Source organism: Hippichthys cyanospilos, chromosome 19, assembly GCF_059441005.1.
Source record: "Hippichthys cyanospilos isolate Australia breed blue-spotted pipefish chromosome 19, RoL_Hcya_1.0, whole genome shotgun sequence".
Classification (NCBI taxonomy): Eukaryota; Metazoa; Chordata; class Actinopteri; order Syngnathiformes; family Syngnathidae; genus Hippichthys; species Hippichthys cyanospilos.
This window is the reverse complement of record NC_142387.1, coordinates 4,207,040-4,224,513: the sequence shown is the minus strand read 5'-3', so window position 1 is coordinate 4,224,513 and position 17,474 is coordinate 4,207,040. Positions and strand designations below refer to the sequence as shown.

General features: G+C 38.9%; 1 long non-coding RNA gene across 2 annotated transcripts in view; it reads right to left on the bottom strand.

The window, feature by feature from the left end:
* Positions 1 to 17,051, bottom strand: part of LOC148407664 (uncharacterized) — a 34,660-nt gene extending 17,609 nt beyond the window's left edge. Inside the window, exons 1-2 of one of the 2 annotated variants that reach the window (XR_015868682.1) lie at positions 16,914 to 17,051; positions 16,665 to 16,823 (exon numbers count right to left, since the gene is read on the bottom strand). This is a non-coding gene — a long non-coding RNA (uncharacterized LOC148407664). Of the gene's footprint in view, positions 1 to 16,664 lie in introns of both variants that reach the window. The other variant, XR_015868681.1, reaches the window with a different exon arrangement.
* Between the last annotated feature and the right edge of the window lie 423 nt (positions 17,052 to 17,474).

The following is a 17,474-nucleotide window of genomic DNA, read 5'->3' as shown; positions in this document are numbered from 1 at the left end:
CATGCAGGAAATCTTCACAGCGTGTCATTCCACAACTGAGCTTTTTCTTTAGTGAAAAAGAAAACACAAAGCACTGAGGGCGAAAGATGAAGATAAAGATGAAGCAGGGAGTGAGTGAGAGAACACTATATAGATGAAATATTAACTTTTTATTGCCTAAAATGGCAAAATACTGGTAAAGCATCCCCTTAAATTTGCATCTTTAAGGGTCAATGCTACGCCAACATAACATAGATCCCATCAATAAATTGTTATCAATTTTTCTTTATCAAAGCTAAAAAAAAGTTGCACATACATCAAAATTCAATTGATTTACAGCATGCAAAAAATATATAATTCAAAGCAGTGTAAATTAAGTACTCTAAATGATTAAGATAAATAATGCTGAAAGGTTAAAAACAGTTGCACATACATCACAATTAAATGTAATGACAATATATAAATTAGGTAATGTAAAGCAATGTAAAGTAACGAATTTCAAGGTTTGGAAAATGGTATTGTTGTTCATGTGGCCTTGCCACAATTTAATACAATGGTTAGATTCATGTTAACGCTTTGATCTATGAGTTCAGTTTGTTACAGAACATTGCCATAAACATCTGATACATTATTATTATTATTATTATTATTATTATTATTATTATTATTATTGCATTTTGTCAGAATAAATGTAAAACTAGTAATCAGTAGTTATATACATTTATATACATTTACAATGTATTTATATCGTAAACTATGCCGTAGGAAGGACAGCTCTGACCAGCCTGCTCAAGCTTGAGATATCGCGTCACTTGTTATCTACAAAATATCTTGCAGAATGTTTTGCCACACACATGTACTACTTTTTTTTCTAGGGCTGCAACCTTCATATAAATTAGAGAATTCTGCATCAAATAAAAAGAGAGGGTTTGGAGAAGCTGCTTTAAAGCGGAGTAGAATTGTACTAGTCGAAAAGCATGCCTTTTCTCCTTTTTTGTGAATAGTTTCTTGCAAAGCCTTAACAGGTGAACCTCACACATTATAATATCTGGACAACATTTCATGCACCTTTCAAGAACTGTGTGTATGCTAATCGAATGCATGTCTAACCTATAGGGGTGTAGTTTTTAAGTTAAATAAGTAGCCGGTTGCTGAAATACTGTTGGTGTGTGGGTGAAGGGATGGGATGAGATAGCGTGATGAATTGCCCACCCTTCCTCTACCTCATCCTTGACTTAGAAAAATACCGTCTTGGTGTTTTAGGGTCAGCTTCTGACAACTATTAGGCGAAGTGAAATAGATGGACTGTGACCTTATTTTCTCCCTCAACCTGATTTTTTTTATTTCGTTTTGGTCTCTGGCTTCTTAACGTGTGAATTAAAAAGAAATGATTTACAAGTTTTAATGGGAAAAAAAATCAAAGGCTTGATTAACAGATGTGTCCTTTTACCGCTCTTCATTTTATGTCCCACTGAATATTTTCATGGACGTTGCTATTGATCTCTCGATGCGGTGGAGGTCGAGCCAGCTAATTCCCTTTTTCATTACAGCAAAGACCCCCGAATACTCTTCGTAGATCTGCCTGTTTCAATGACATGAATATAAGCCTGCGCTGATGGGGCCTGGTGTAAATGTATTAGCCCCTGTGCCTGTGCCTCGAGCCCAGCCAGCCATAATTATGTTAGGAACCAATGAGACAGCTGGGAAATCAATATGCTAAGACAGATTGGGTGGAGATGTGTGGCCAGTGGAGTGGGAATAGAGAGGCCTGGCAGCTCCCTGCGGTGTGAAGGGGCTCGAGCCGAAGATTAAGCCATAGACTTAGCATTTACTGCTAGAATTCCCAGCCTGAATCTTGTTAGCGTTTAAGGAAAGATCCCTGTGAGCAGTCAGTGTTTCCCGTAGATGGAGGCTTCACTCGACAGCGGTGTGGCCCATCATCCTCTGAGCCCAAGTAGGGGGTCATGTTTAGATTTAAAGGTACATTTCAACACCATCTAATGAGCGGTGGACTCAAGGTTGATGAATCATTCAAGTCACATTCCAGTTGCTGAAACAGTAGACTATGTTTGTATATTACAGTGGAATCTGCAATTTTGCACTGCTAGGCTAGTGGGACTACCTAACCCTTCCTTTCATGCAGATTAGCATGGCTTTAATTCCCGGCCAGTGCCACAACACCCAGCCAGTGCCATTTCGAAGACCCCCCCCCCCAAAAAAAAAGGTTGGTTGTGTGACTAGTGCAGAAAATCAATCTAACTGGATTATGTGTAAAAGGCAAATGCCGAATCTCCCAATATGGCTTTGATATGGCAAATGTTGACATTTCATCTTGAAATGTTGACTTATGAGCTCTCTAATATATAGTTGGGATGAGGCTATCACCTGGAAAAAACATATTTCTCACAATCACACACACACACGTACACACACAGACACACACGACCTTTTCATCAGACGTGACAAAAACATATTTGGATGGTTGTCAAAGAGAAAATCCTCCTGAGACCCAGCTTTATTTATTTGTGTCCACGATAGTGGACATCTGTTTTTGGTTCATATCTTTTGATTAATTCAAGCTACCCAACGAAGGCCTAGAGTGCTCAATAGAGGAAACTTTGGCCTTTCGAATGACTCTTATTATGATCCATTTTTTCAAATAGAAGAATGCAGGAGAAGCTTCAATGACTCTCACAAATCTTGGAGACATGTATTTTTGTAAGTCAGGTAATATGGTTGTCTTTTACTATTGCTTCCAATTCCATCACTTGAAATTTAATTTTCCAATCATGAAGCTCTCTACAGTGCAGAAACTCACTGCTCACAAAAACATAGTGAAAGCAAGGATTCTAATAAAAGATTGCAAAATCATAAGATTTTGTCAAAGGGTCCATGATCGAGGGAAGGGCTTGATGGGTTTGGGTTGTTAAGTTGGACTGCAACTCTGGAAAATGGAGAGGGTTGTGGAAATTTTGAGAGGGGTGATGCATCTGCTCCGTGCCCCAATCAGCAGCCTCTGTGGCAACGCCCGCTAACAATGGGCGCCATCAGGCCAGGCAGTGGAGTCACAGGCATAAGTGCACCCAATAAGTGTGCAATTTCTGCCCATATGACCATCCTGACACAATTGCTCTAATTTTCCTCCTTTTGAAATGACTGATAAAAGACTTTGGTAATTGCTGCAGAATTTCCTCCATGATCTGCAGGAGGTGGGGAGCGATATGGAAAGACCTAGCACGTGTGTGTACTTGTTTGTGTGTGAGTGCATATCAGTAAGAAGTGACACAGCCTCGGGGCCTGAGGATGGAGACTCGAGTGTCAGTTTGTGAAAAATCCCAAATTAATACTTGTCATATCCTCTCTCTCCTCTCTGCTGTCCTCTGTATCCACCGAGGATCTTATTAAGTGGAGGTAATTTGTCCTGACAATGTATTGGCGACCACTAAATCAGATGAATTCTTGCTAAAGATATCCAAAGCAGTAGGTGTTGGATAAAGATGGTATTTCAGTTCAGTTCACATTGCTATGGTATCTTATAACGGTGAAGACAAATCTGCCATGAGTGGATATTGAGATTTGTCTTCGCCTCATTAAATAGCCAGTCATTACAAGCATTATCTTGATTATGCTGTTTAGAGTAAACAACTAACAAGTAACACAAGGCAATTGGACTTGGCAACCATTATTGATAGATGCGGGTCAAATGGATGTTAGTGACAGATGATCCAAAAAGACTAACTGCTGGATGAATATGCTTCCTTTCCTGACAGTCTTCTAAGGTCACCATTCTTCAATGTAATTGAACAATCTGTGCCGTGATTGGATAGTAACAGGCAGCACAACTAAAAGCTCTTCCATTAGATGGCAGAATATCCAATCAAACTGTGGATCTCTCTGTTGTCATTTCTATACACTAAGTATTCCCACTTACGGAAATCCGTCAAATGGGAATCCCCGAACCTGTAAAAAAATATGTATGCATTAAATTATCCCCAACTATATTACATTAATGAGCGATCCCTTGCAATGGAACTTTCAGAACCCGGAAGCCATCTGGAAACCGGCAGTAGCGCAAACGCAGGAAGTTCCTGCTCCATACTACGGAATGTGTCTCCTTTTCCTTTTTCAATCTTCTGTCATCGGATCCAAAATGGCGACACGTAAGTGGCTCTTCATTGTTATGAGTTTGGCTGTCATTACGAAAGATTTTACCGTTACTCATGTACCTCCTGTAGATCATGGCATCCATAAGAAAAAGAACGAATGAAGAAGATGATGCGCTCAGTTTAACTCCTGATCAAAAGCCACCGTCCAGCAAGGAAGCGATGGAGGTGGCATGAAAATTCCCTCTGTATGCACAAGAATCAACAGACATCAGCAATGATCAGTGGGACAGTTACTTGCAGTCAGCAATGCATCTGTATGGTAGGCAGGCGAACATTTTCATAAAGCAAAAAAATGAAGCAAACACAACAACTCAAAATAGACTATTTTTTTTTCCCAAGACGGGCAAAACTCAACCATAGAAATACAGTACAGTACACAATATTCTAGTTAAGTACAGTACAATACAGTACTGGCATTACTTTATAAAAAGTACAGTATTTGGCTCATATTTTTGCTTTTTCCAGGATTGTGTTCATATACCATACATGTTCTGAATACTTCAGTTTGTGTTTAATAAACACCCATCCATCCCTTTTCATGAACAGCTTGTCCTCACAAGGGTCGCATGCTTGCTGGCACCTATCTCAGCTGGTTTCGGACAGTAGAAGGGAGACACCCTGAACTTGTTGCCAGCCAATCTCAGGGCACACAGAGACGAACAACCAATCACGCACCCAATCACACCTCAGGACAATTTAGTATGTCTAATTCACCTGCCAAGAATGTTTATGGAGAGTGGGAGGAAGCCGGCGTGCCCGTAGAGAACCCATGCGGGCTCGGGGAGACCATGCAAACTCCACACAGGTAGGCCGGAGCCAGATGGATTTGAACTGGGACCTTTGAACTTTGAGGTGCATGTGCGTTTAATAAATACATTTTGGACAAGATATTTTTGCATTGCGTTATTTGTGTTATTACACATGTACTGTATTTTGTTAGCGTACTTGCATGTTCGCGCAGGTCATGTACAATTGTTCCCAACATAAGGAAATTCTGTTTTCAGAGATACGCTTAAAATTCTAAAATGATCTCAAGAATGTGTGTGCCTTATAATCAAGTGGGTAAATTGTATGAATGTCAAATTAAAGTTGAATAAAGTTTATTTCTTTCCTATACTGTTCTGTTCCCTTAATATATATAACGTGCCTTAATCCGGCGTGCCTTAAAGTCTAAAACATATGGTAATCATGGTTTCCTGCACTGAATCAGCATTGTGTTCAATTCAAAAGGCCCGGATTTTACTCTTTGTCAATTTATAAATAAATCTTCTACTTTACATCTTTTCTTTTTTGTGGGTGGTTTGATGTGAGATTTTTTTGAATCAATGAAGATTGAGAAACATGCATGCGATGGACGTTTGTCTCATGTTCGCTTTGTGACTTGACCCAAATGTTAACATTAAGAAGTTCCCTGACTGCCTTCTTTGTACACACTGTCATTGAATATGTGCATTTGTGTTTGGCGTTTGCACTAGCTGTGTGTGATGCCTAACTCTGATTGCTTAGCTCTAACCGGTGTCGCTCTTCACTATGAACTTGTCCTTTGCAATCAAGCCTCTTTTATCTGATCCCTCGCTTTGTGTGTGTGTGCGTGTGTGTGTGTGCCTGTGTTTGCCAGCCATATTATTGGAACACCATGTATTCCGCGCTGTGTCCTCACTTGATTGGAGTTCAGTTACAGAGCTAGATAGAGTGCAAAAAGACGGGCGAAAGGAGAAGGAGGGAAATGGATGAGAGAGCAGTACTTTACCGACTTCACTAACTAACCGGTTTCAATAAGCTTCTTTAAAACAGTGTCTGTGTGTGTGCTGGCACATGCTTGTCTATTTGTGTGTGTGAGAGATACACTGTGACAGAGTCCTGAGGTGCTGATTCCAATCGAGGTATCTACCAGTGCCTGGGTAATGCTGGCTAATAGCTTAATCAATACTTATTATGGCTCTATTGGTTCACTAAAGTGAGAACAGAACCAAGCAGCACACAGTGGCTCAATGGGAAAAGAGAAGAAGAAGAAGGTCTGCTGATCCAGACGGACAGCCTAACCTCTCTCCTGGGGTTTCCTTATTCAGGAATCCAATTTTCCCAATGTGATTGATGCGGATTGGATCTGGTAGAATACGACCAGCTCTTTTAGCCCCTCCGTATAAAGCGTTAATGGCCTTGTCCCTGATTTTCCAACTTTTGGCTCTCTATCTGAACTGCTTGTACGTAATTAGTGCTGGCAAGGCAGTGGGCGATCAAGGAGTTCAAGTGATGGGGAGAACATGTGAGCGCGGAGGAGTAAATGAGGGAGCATGAGGCAGCAAGTTACAGTTGTCAGAAAAATAAGACCACTTGGTCACGACATGTTCCTATAACGCCTTTTTAAAGAGATAAATTGAATAGGATGGGCACAATTGAACCTATGTTGAAATAATGCGAGAATAGATTTTACGTGACTGATTAACCAAGTCCCTGATATTTTGTACCCGCAACTCTGCTCGAGATGAACGTCTCTGCTATATAGCATATCAGCTCTAAGCTTCTACTGTAATGTAACTAATTCCCCTGAACATAAATAGATCTGTTAATACTGTGAAATGGTCGTCATCACATGCAACATTCATTAAGTCTAAACATCCATTTGCGAGGAATAGAAAATGATCAAATTGAAAACACAGTCAAACGCGTCACTAAATTTAATATATACGCTTCCGTAGTTGTCATTAAATCTGAGCGCCACATTTATAATGATGTTGATTTAGCATATTATTATGATGGTTTAATGACAGAATCTAAATTGGAAAATGAGAACCCTGGTAGTTCATTATGAACCCCATAAAGAGAAGTAAGTGCACATTCAAATTTTATGGAAAGTAATAATTAGACATTTCTTGTACAGTAAACAACATCACAAGCTGTCTTGTGTATAAAACTCATGAGTACATTTGCATTGCAATGAGGAGAACAATAAAGATACCACAACAGATATTTGTGATGTTTCAATTGTAAGAATGTGGAGTTCATGTGTCTACATACAAGAAATAGCTTAATAATTATGAGCATTTGCTGTTAGAGCTGATCAAATCAACAAAAGTACAATTATACTTTGATTCCTGAACCAAATTACCAAGGTTACATTTATTTTCAACCACAAAGGGCAACATAACATAAATCCTTGATGGACTTCATTTTATTTTATTTTTTACATTAGGCAATTTTCTGTGAATGTTAAAAATAATTACAGGTATCATTCAAAGTTTTTTTTTTCATTGTGTACATATCAAGAAGCTCACTGATAGCATTGTGAACTAGTCTTTACATAATGTAGCTTTTTGGGGCCGTTTACGATCGCCGATCAGCAAGTTTACAAAAGACTAATAACTGATCACAAGATGAAGCACTATGTCTATTTAAATCACTCATTTATTCCATATACAGTCGGCCCCCGCCTTACGAGCACCCTGATTTACGAACAATTCGCCTTACGAGCGTGGATCAGGGGGATTTTAGTCCTCCGCTTACGAACAAACCTCTCGCCTTACGAGCATTCCGACAATCCAGCCATCGAGTATGTAGAAATGTTCTCGCTAAACTGCGTCATCAATTTCAACAGGTGCGTCATCTAAAATCATCAGTAGATACTTGTGGCGGTTACGTGAACGCTATTGGTCTTACAACGTCACACTGACTGTCTCACTCACGGTGTCTAAATATAATTACCATTTAAGTGTAGTGTTTGTACAGCTAAAGGGAAAAACAGCTGACATGAAATTAAATGTGCCGATTGCAGGACAAAGAATTGTCATTGGTTTAAATGTGTGTGTTTTTTTAAAATTAATTGTCACTACATTCCAACCGTTTAAAAAAAAGTGCGAATAATTATCAGTCAGTCAAGGAGACGCCAATATGCTATTGGTCGATTAAGGTCACCCGGTCTCACTCACGGAGATGCTATTGGCCGGCGTCACACGTCAATCACAGAAATGCCCATATGCTATTGGCCGAACGCCTTTATCTAGCTTGATGGGACAGGATGGAAGGAACGAGAGAAAATGAGTGAAAAACGGAATGTTTTGAAGACTTTGCAAACTTTATCTGTTAGACATAGCTTCTAAAATTACTAGCAGCGGTAAAGGAAGAAATAAGAGGATGATGTTTTAGTATCTCCGTGATTTGCACCCTGACTATAAGAGTTACTGTAACACTGTAAGAGCAATAGCATATTTGCGTCGCCGCGTTGAGTCCAAGCGATGGTCCGCTCTCTTTTACGGGTGGTATTACGGTACCATATATTAGATGACTGACATAACTGCAAGTCGTGTTAGTCGAAGAACCTCCCAACATGCTTTGAGTCAGCGACACTGTTGCAATACTGTGAGCTGAACCTACCAGTAAATTAATGCTCGAACAAGCTGTAAGTGTGGTGCCTTGTTAAAACAACACACAGAAATCCTCCCCTCCGCCACCACCGAGCTCATTTGACATTGGGAAAAACAGCTGACATGAAATTAAGTGTGCCGATTGCAGGGCAAAGAATTGTCATTGGTTTAAATGTGTGTGTTTTTTTTTAATTAATTGTCAATACATTCCAACCGTTTAAAAAAAACGTGCCAATAAGTATCAGTCAGTCAAGGAGACACCAATATGCTATTGGTCGATTAAGGTCACCCGGTCTCACTCACGGAGATGCTATTGGCCGGCGTCACACGTCAATCACAGAAGTGCCGATATGCTATTGGCCGAACGCCTTTATCTAGCTTGATGGCACAGCTGGTTGGGATGGAAGGAAGTAGAGAAAACCCTGACTGAAAAAGTTACTGTGACACTGTAAGACCAATAGCATATCTGCTACACAGTGTTGACTTGTGCTTATCTCAGCTTAAGTCATGTCTTTCCAAAGGTAAAAGTCATTTATCCTCTGCTGTTGTTATATATTGCAACTGTACATTAGATAATGTCACTCAATAAACTTTATATGTATACAGCGTGATGTATTACCCAAGGCTTCTGCGCGCGTTGCACGCATTCACGAATTAACATGTGTTTGGATTGCCCGCTATACGAGCAATTCGAGATACGAGCGTAGCCGCTGAACGGATTAAGTTTGTAACCCGGGGGCCCACTGTACTTGTATTTTACAGAGTATTAAGAATAATATTTTTTACCCATGCGGCCAGTACAAGTTGATCCACGGATCGGTACTGGGCCGCATGGGCCGCACCCGAAATGTTGAACTTACGGTTCAATGTATTTCAATTTAATGCATTATCTGAGTCTGTAAGCTATTTTATTTTTAGAAGCCTTTTATTTTGAAAACTGTTGGATTATTTTGGATTAATTGTGATCACTTGAGTGCCAAAATGTCACTCTACATAAAATGAGTTAGAAACAGACGTCGAGAGTGGGGAAAAGCCCTGCCAAGAGACAGGTGACCAGCCTACAACTTCGAAGAAAAAGAAAGCTTTTAACAGGCAACACCAAAAGAAATAATGACTCTGAGTGCTACTTCTTCCAAAAATGATCTACAAACTGACAAGAAATTGATTCTCTAACTTTTAGTTACTGAACCAGATGAGCACACAAATGGCGGTAGCCTCAAATGTATATTCAGGCCCCCGACGTCCCGTCTGTTTGAAGAGAGAAACAAGCTGAGGGCTCTTGTTACATAATGGAAAAATTAAGATACAGCTACACATTTTACTTGAGACATGGGGTTCATTGTTGGGAAGACCTTTGTTTGTACAAATGCAATAATTGAGATTTAAATGAAACAGACGTTTCTAATTATTTGACTTACAATAACCAATCAAGCCTAACTTTAAAAGTAAAGAGATACTAAATGCACAACACTTGGAAGTAAAAAATATGATGGTGAATACTGAATACTGAAGATCTTATTTATCAAACCCACCATATATGACCGGGATTTCCTTCCGTCTTTTGGTGGATGTCAAGGCTGCAACAGCTTGCACCTTGCCAGCTGTCATCACTGGCCCAACATGCAGTAAAATGAAAGCTACCCGCTGTACACTGGCGGTGTCAAATAGGATCAGGTGCCAGCATGGATAATGCTCTGCATGTGCGGTGTGTAAAATGTTGTAAATAGACTGATTGGCCAAATCCAATAAAAAAAAAAGTAGCGCACCGATCTTTCAAGCTCTTGTTTCAATTCACAGTGAATGTGCATGGGGAGGGGCCAACGCAGTAAATGGGGGGCATTGATTGACAGATTAATCATGCTGGTGCTATGTGTGCATGTGTGTGTTTGGTGGATTTCGCTGATGGAGTGTGTGTGCGTATGTGTGTCCCCAGTGACCTTGACAGCTCCATTGTAGGGTGAAAGCCACTTCTGAGACACAGCTGGCAGGTTGTGGCAACTCGAACTTACCAACACTTAACACTGTCTGCTATGCAATTATCTACAGTGAGAACATTCAATATTCTATTTTGAAACTTTACATAAATCATTTACATCTACAAGTTGTCATTTTTAGTTAAGGATTTACAAATATATATATTTAGTTGTTGTTTTTTTTTTTAATAACTGAAATGCAATGTCGGTTAAAAGCTAAACTACAAGCCCCTTCCAGGAAGCATCTTGTTTATGTATTTTTTTCTTGACAGTATTTACAATAACATTACATTGCTGCATGGAAGCTATACTCTGTATTCTCACCAGTGCTCCTGGGGGTCTGACCCTGAACTTGGTCACCTCTGACAGCTCCTCAATATCATCTGGAACACCCTCCCCCCAACCCCTGATCCTAAAACAGATATTTTCTTATCCTTCTAATGGTTAAGGTTAGGGAGTTGGTCCATGGTAATCTGACCCTGTATCTGTGGTGGGAGCGAGTTGTTCCTCAGGCGTCTTGTGCTGCTCAGCAAACAGAGGAGAGGAGCGTAGAAGCGAGCCAGGGGGCAGTATGGGTCTAGCTACCCGGCCCTTAGCAAGGTAGGTTTGTGTCCGTGTGCAAAGGTTTTCATACGATTACTTCCATGTCCATACTTTTTGAAAAGCTAAATGTGTACTTGAATAGTCCTGATACTATATCATCTGTGTGCTACAGAGCTATGCAATTTAAGACGTTATTTTTGTTGCAGATGAAGACACTTGGAAATGTTGCTATACATGTGCATATCCTGTGTGTGTCTGTTTCTACGTCGCACTTGTATTGGCGGGGGAAATGTCATGTTCACTTTGTGTTTGGCTAACCCTGTGGTCTCCGCCCCTAATAGCAGGGTCTATGGGGTGTAGACACATGCCAATATTCATTGGCAGTTGAATCAAGCTACTTAGATAGCATCTGTAAACAGGACTCAGAGGGCTTTGAATTAAACGGAGGGCTGCAAAGAGCCTGGCTCACTGCAGAGATTACACAGGTTCAATACGGGTTAATGGGCTTTTATTTTTCACGCTGCAATGAATCACTTGTATATTGGCAGGGATCTGTTGGAAATCACACGTTTTTACTGTATAATTCATTAGGGATGGCTAATTGCTGGTGGTATCTCACCGGAATTTAGTTTACATTCATAAAAGACAGTACTGTTATCTGTCAAAACATGAAAAGGATTCAGAATACAGAATAACATTACATTATTTATTGGTTTCATTTTTTTTAAAGTAGTCTACTTATATCCATATCAATGAACTTTTGTTGTTGTTACACGAGGCACATACTCAACCTTTAACTCATTAAAAATTGATTTTTCAAGTAATCAATCAGTTTAGTACTTTATACACCTAAAGTAATCGAGTACCGTATTTTCCGCATTAAAAGACGCACTGGATTGTAAGAAGCACCCTCAATTAATGACGTATTTTAGAACTTTTTCCATATATAAGCTGCACCAGAGTATAAGGTGCACCCTCAATTAATGACATATTTTAAAACTGTTTCAATCACAATATAGTAATACTCAAATTGATAACAATAATAACTCAAATAATAACACTAAACTCTCAATAGCATAATAACTCAATGTCAATAAGACCAACCTTGTTTAACTGTAAACACACAAAAGAAACAGGTAAAGCTTACTTTATCAGTTCATTCCCCATCTACGTATCCCAATCTCAATATTGATCCATATATAAGGCACACCTGATTATAAGGCGCACCATCAGCTTTTTTAAAAACAATAAGGCTTTTAGGTGCCCCTTACAGTGCGGAAAATACGGAACTTGAGTAGCTAAATACCTGAATTAATAAATAACTTAATACTACTTAATACATTTGTGACGTTATTTTTAATGAACCAGCAAACCAAACACACAACCGGTGTCTTAAACTCGCCAATCTGTCAGGGTTATTTTACCCTAACTGCACAAATATTTCTCATGCATCTTTTTTCTTTTTTTTTTTAAGAAACATGTGATCAGTAATGCAAAAATACTGTTCTTTCTGGTAGCTCCAAAATTTAAATTGAGTTCGCAATTAACTTTTGAGCAGAAAACAGAAAACTAATACAGTATATAATTCATATAGTTTATATACGTTGTACAGTTAGGGTTAGATGACCCTAATAGATAAGCGAGTAGAAGACACCAGTTTCCCCAAAGTGTTTTTTTCGCTGGTTCATTAATAAAGTCACAAATGTATTAAGTAGTAAAGTCAATTATTAATAATGGGATTGGATGTCTGAGCTCTTAAATAAACATTCAAACAAAAAACTAAAATTCATGTCCATGGCACTTGCCAGACTTGGAGCACATTTGATTTAAAAAAAAAACAAAACAAAACAAAAAGCTTAGCTTTGACAACTGATAAATATGTTAATGCATTAATAAATCTACTGTACATACACCATACATATTTGATGACATTTCCGAATCCTAAAAGGGATCGTGAGAAATACATGCACATTTTCCACTTCACATTGTTCTAAATGAGCATTACAATTGTGAACTTGATAATATGACACATTAATGGAGCCAATCCCTATTTTCTCCTCTTCCCTTCTTTTCCCCAAGTCATCTTCTTCCCTTTCGCCACTATGGCACTCGGCTCACCAACACTGATTCATAATCTATAGTCGTGCCTCGGAGACCAGCAGCTATTGATTTAACGCCTACAGTAATCCAGCGCTGTATCCGCTGCTTGTTAGAGACGCTGAGGCTTGCAGAGCTAGCCAGAGAGGGACTTTAAGGCCGATGGAGAGGAGGAATTTTTGGACCCCTTCTTTATTAGCAGAGAGGAGAATTTGGGGACGGACTCTTTAAATTAGGAATTACATTTGACAGGTTGGTTTCAAAAGGTAAAAGACCTTTTGTTTTAAGTAACAGCTCTACATGCTGCCCATAGCCAGCTGGGATAGGCACTAGCAAGCCTGCGATCCTCGTGAGGAAAAGTGGCTCTAGAAAATAGATGGATGGATTGATGGATGGATGTCAGTTCTGTTGAGAGTTTATTTGCAATTGTTTATTGTTAGAGGTTCCATTGCACTTGTTTTTTTTTCCCTTGCGTAAAAGAAAGTATTTAAATCTTAGTTTTCAATTGAACGCCACACTTTGTTTTGTGTTCAGTGTAAGTCATATTAACAGGTGTGTGCACAGTATAACAATTATATTATTATACTTTATAAAGACAGATGATGTTGTTTTAACATCACAAGAAAGACAAATTTAATTACAGAGTCAAACTTAATTGGCTTCTTTCTAAATGCTTGATTAAAGTGTTGGTGCACACTGGATACAATACTGGATCCATTTTCTTTCCAGTAGGGAGTAGCTCAGCGGGCCTTTGACATGCTGTATTGCTACAGCATGCTAATCATGTATCTGATAAGAATAATAGACGCTGTCGCTTTCACTTCATTAACTATCCAGGTAAGTGGATATGTAATTTAACTCTTATAATCAAATCATTTAGCTTGGCTCATCCATTATGATAATGGTGACATTTTCTGTGCAGGTATTGTATTCAAGTATGACAAGCCTATATATAGAGTTAATGAGTTCATTTTCCATTATAGACTATTACACAGTATTGGCTTTTTGTTCTTTAGCAAAACAACAATGTGCTCATATGATTTTGAACTTATCTTTCATACCCGAATAGGAGTTCAGATTGTAGTGATATTGTTAAAGGGGGAAAAAAAATGAAACATAAAGAAAATATGTCTCGTGGTCTTTTAATCAAGATGACAGATGACAGGAGTATTGAAGAGGAGTATTTATCTCAATCAGGTCCAGGTCATCAGCATGGGGCTACACACAAGCACTGACCTTCGTTAAGCCGGCCAAATAATTAGTTGACCTTGGCTAATAAGCACTCCCCATTGCACACATAAACACATACATGCGTGCGCGCACACACACACACACACGTGCACACACACACGTGCACACATGCATGTTCTACAGTTTGTGGCCTCTAATGAAAAGAGGGTCGACACACAAGGCTGATTGCTTTGTTCTGATGAGATACTGCCTTAAGTAGCACACTTGATTGATGGACAGATGAGCAAAAAGATGGATAGATGAAGGCAGATTGTGGAGTGTCACACAAAAGCTCTTATCACTATATTAGTCATCAAATATACAGTGGGCCAAGTCTATTCTATTCCGTGACACTGCTCACACATATCCCACTCCAAACAGTCACTATCATGAAGCATTTATTGATTTCGTCCATAATACAATGTAATAATGGGGCTGGGGAAAAAGTCGACCACCTTGGGTAAGCTGTCTAAAAATTGGTCGAGAAAAAATATCTGCCAAATTAACTAAGGTAGACCACAGTGATACTTTATAAAGCAAAACAAAATAAATAAAACAAAACATGTACGCAAAGACTGTCTTGACATAGTTCCATTGCTTGTCTATCTACTCTAGTGGCCATCTGGCCAATTCTAACTGTGTGCCTAAAAACCCTTACATATTTAATTGTTTAAGCGGGCTTTCAGTAAAGGCAATAAAAGAAAAAGGCCCAAAACAAAAAAATTGCTAAATGCATTCAGCCTGTATTATTCGACGATTTGATATGTTATGACAAACAAAATATAGTAGCAAGGTTTTAGGTTATGAAAATTTAACTAGTAGAGGGCAGTCAGGAGATCTGCTCATCAAAAAGACAAAAAGAAGAACAGGAAGTTATTGACCTCAGTCCTGAACAAGCAGTTCCACTCTCAGGCTTACACATGAAATATTGTTGAAATTGTCTGCAAGTAACTTTAAGGACACTATTAGATGTATCTGCAGTACAGTACATATAATATTCTAAATGTGTGGACCAAATGGTAGTTAGTGGTTATTGACCTTGAATCGTATCACTAGCGATTAATGCTAAACACAGTTACACATTGGTTAGGATAGGCAAATTGTGTTAGTGTATAAAATTTCAGAATACACGTTGCAATAAAATAGAACATACTATATAAAGAGTTGCTATCTCCATTCACTTCAACTTACGTTCAACCTTGGTAGATTCATGAAAAAAATACAAATAGGGGGTGCAGCAGGGCTATTACTCGATAATTCCTTGAAATAATCAATTTTATTATCGATTTTGAAAAGATTCTACCTTTAAATTGTTGATATTTTTAATTGTCAATAAAGAACAAAATAAAATCAACCGCAAACATACATTTGATCACAAGATAGTCAGTCAGCAGCTAAATCAATTGTTTGTGATATCACTAGGCTCAGAGATTTAATACAGATTTAACTTTGGTTGTCTTGTGCGGAAGAGCAATTTTTTTTTCATGAGCTTGTGTACTTTATGCACAGTCACATCACCATGACCAATACACTAATCTCTGATTTTCTCCTCCGGCTACAATGAGCTGAAGAAGGTTAACTTCACCTTGCAGGGTAAATAGAAGAATGAAGCGGAATGGCTGTCTGGGACGGGGCTATAAACAGTCGTTATTAACTCAACTTGATCGCACACGTGGAGATTTATAAGAGGTTGCTGCTTTGAAGTGACTTTTACAGACACAAAGAGCCACACAAATCAATAGACATTTTGGGGTATTACGAACACATTTTATGCAATGGATTTGTGAAGTGCTTTATAACTTTATTTACTCCTTTAAGACACAAACTGATTTGATGTTCTGAGGTGTATTGACAAGGATCCAATTTGCTTCCCTGACGCTCAGCATTGAAATAAAAAAGTGCCTGCAGCAAATAATACATACTGTATGTTCAGTTGCAGTACTGTGCAGTGAATTACTGTTCAAAGGTATTGAGGCATAACTCACATCAGTCTTTTTGTTTTTAAAGTTTTGGAGGAGCTCCAATATATACAAGCAAAATTGCTACTTTTGTCACAATTTTCATCTGGGTACAATCTAATTCGAAGCCATTTGAGCAAATGAAATGATATTTCCTATCATCTCCTGTTACAAGCGCTCCAAATTACAGTCTTTGAGAAACATCAATCAAAAATGCCAGTTTAGCGGCCGATATGTACTCTGTGGGAATGCTAACTTTTCCCTTTTGGTGCGTTTGCCATGCCTGACCCTCCCAAGCGCACCCTCACTCACCCACACACGCACACAAACTAGAAGCAGTAAAGAGAAGGTGCTCACCAGCAACAGGGAGGGGTGGAGAAGCTGTAGTGGATGTTTATCAACTACTTGTGCTTGCAGGCCGAATGCACCATTGTCTTGTCCGAGACGCTAACCTTTAGCGTCTCGCTGCGCTTCGGCGCATCTTACAAAGTTCATTGCGAGAAGAGAGTCTTGACCCTGTGGATGATTTGGAGGACTGAAATACCACTTTCATTTATTATTAATCTGGGCCGGCCAAGGGGAAGGCAAGCCGTGGCACTGTCATACCTGACTGGCTAATGTAAGAAGTGGCCATCACACTGCAGCCCTGGGGAATCAAAGCCCATTACTGCTTTGAGAGATGCCCTAATGTCCAATGTGAACACACACACACACAAACACACACACACACCAGATCAAAACATTAAGACGAGCGTGAGATGTCCGTGCACACAATAACACACTCAAAATAACGTGTGCAGAAATGTTGTGTACCACTCTTTTTTTTTTTTTTTTCCAAAGACTTTCATGTTTGAGAGCCATTCACAAGTGAGATTCAAACATTTATAATTAAAAGCTGGCCTTGTAAGATGCCTTGCTAGAAAACTATCAAGACATGCTGTTTATTGTTGCTGGCATTTACGAACCTTAGCAAAATATGCGTGTTTTTCAACTATACGTATAAAGAGAATCAATCGGTCAATTATTTTGACAATAGATGAATCCAATTTTTAAAATGTTTTAATTTCAATCGCTTCATTCCGTAAACACCATTTATTTTTTATTGACCGTGTTGAAAATGTTATACTTATTTGATACAACATTGGCTAAAATATTCACCATAGTTTT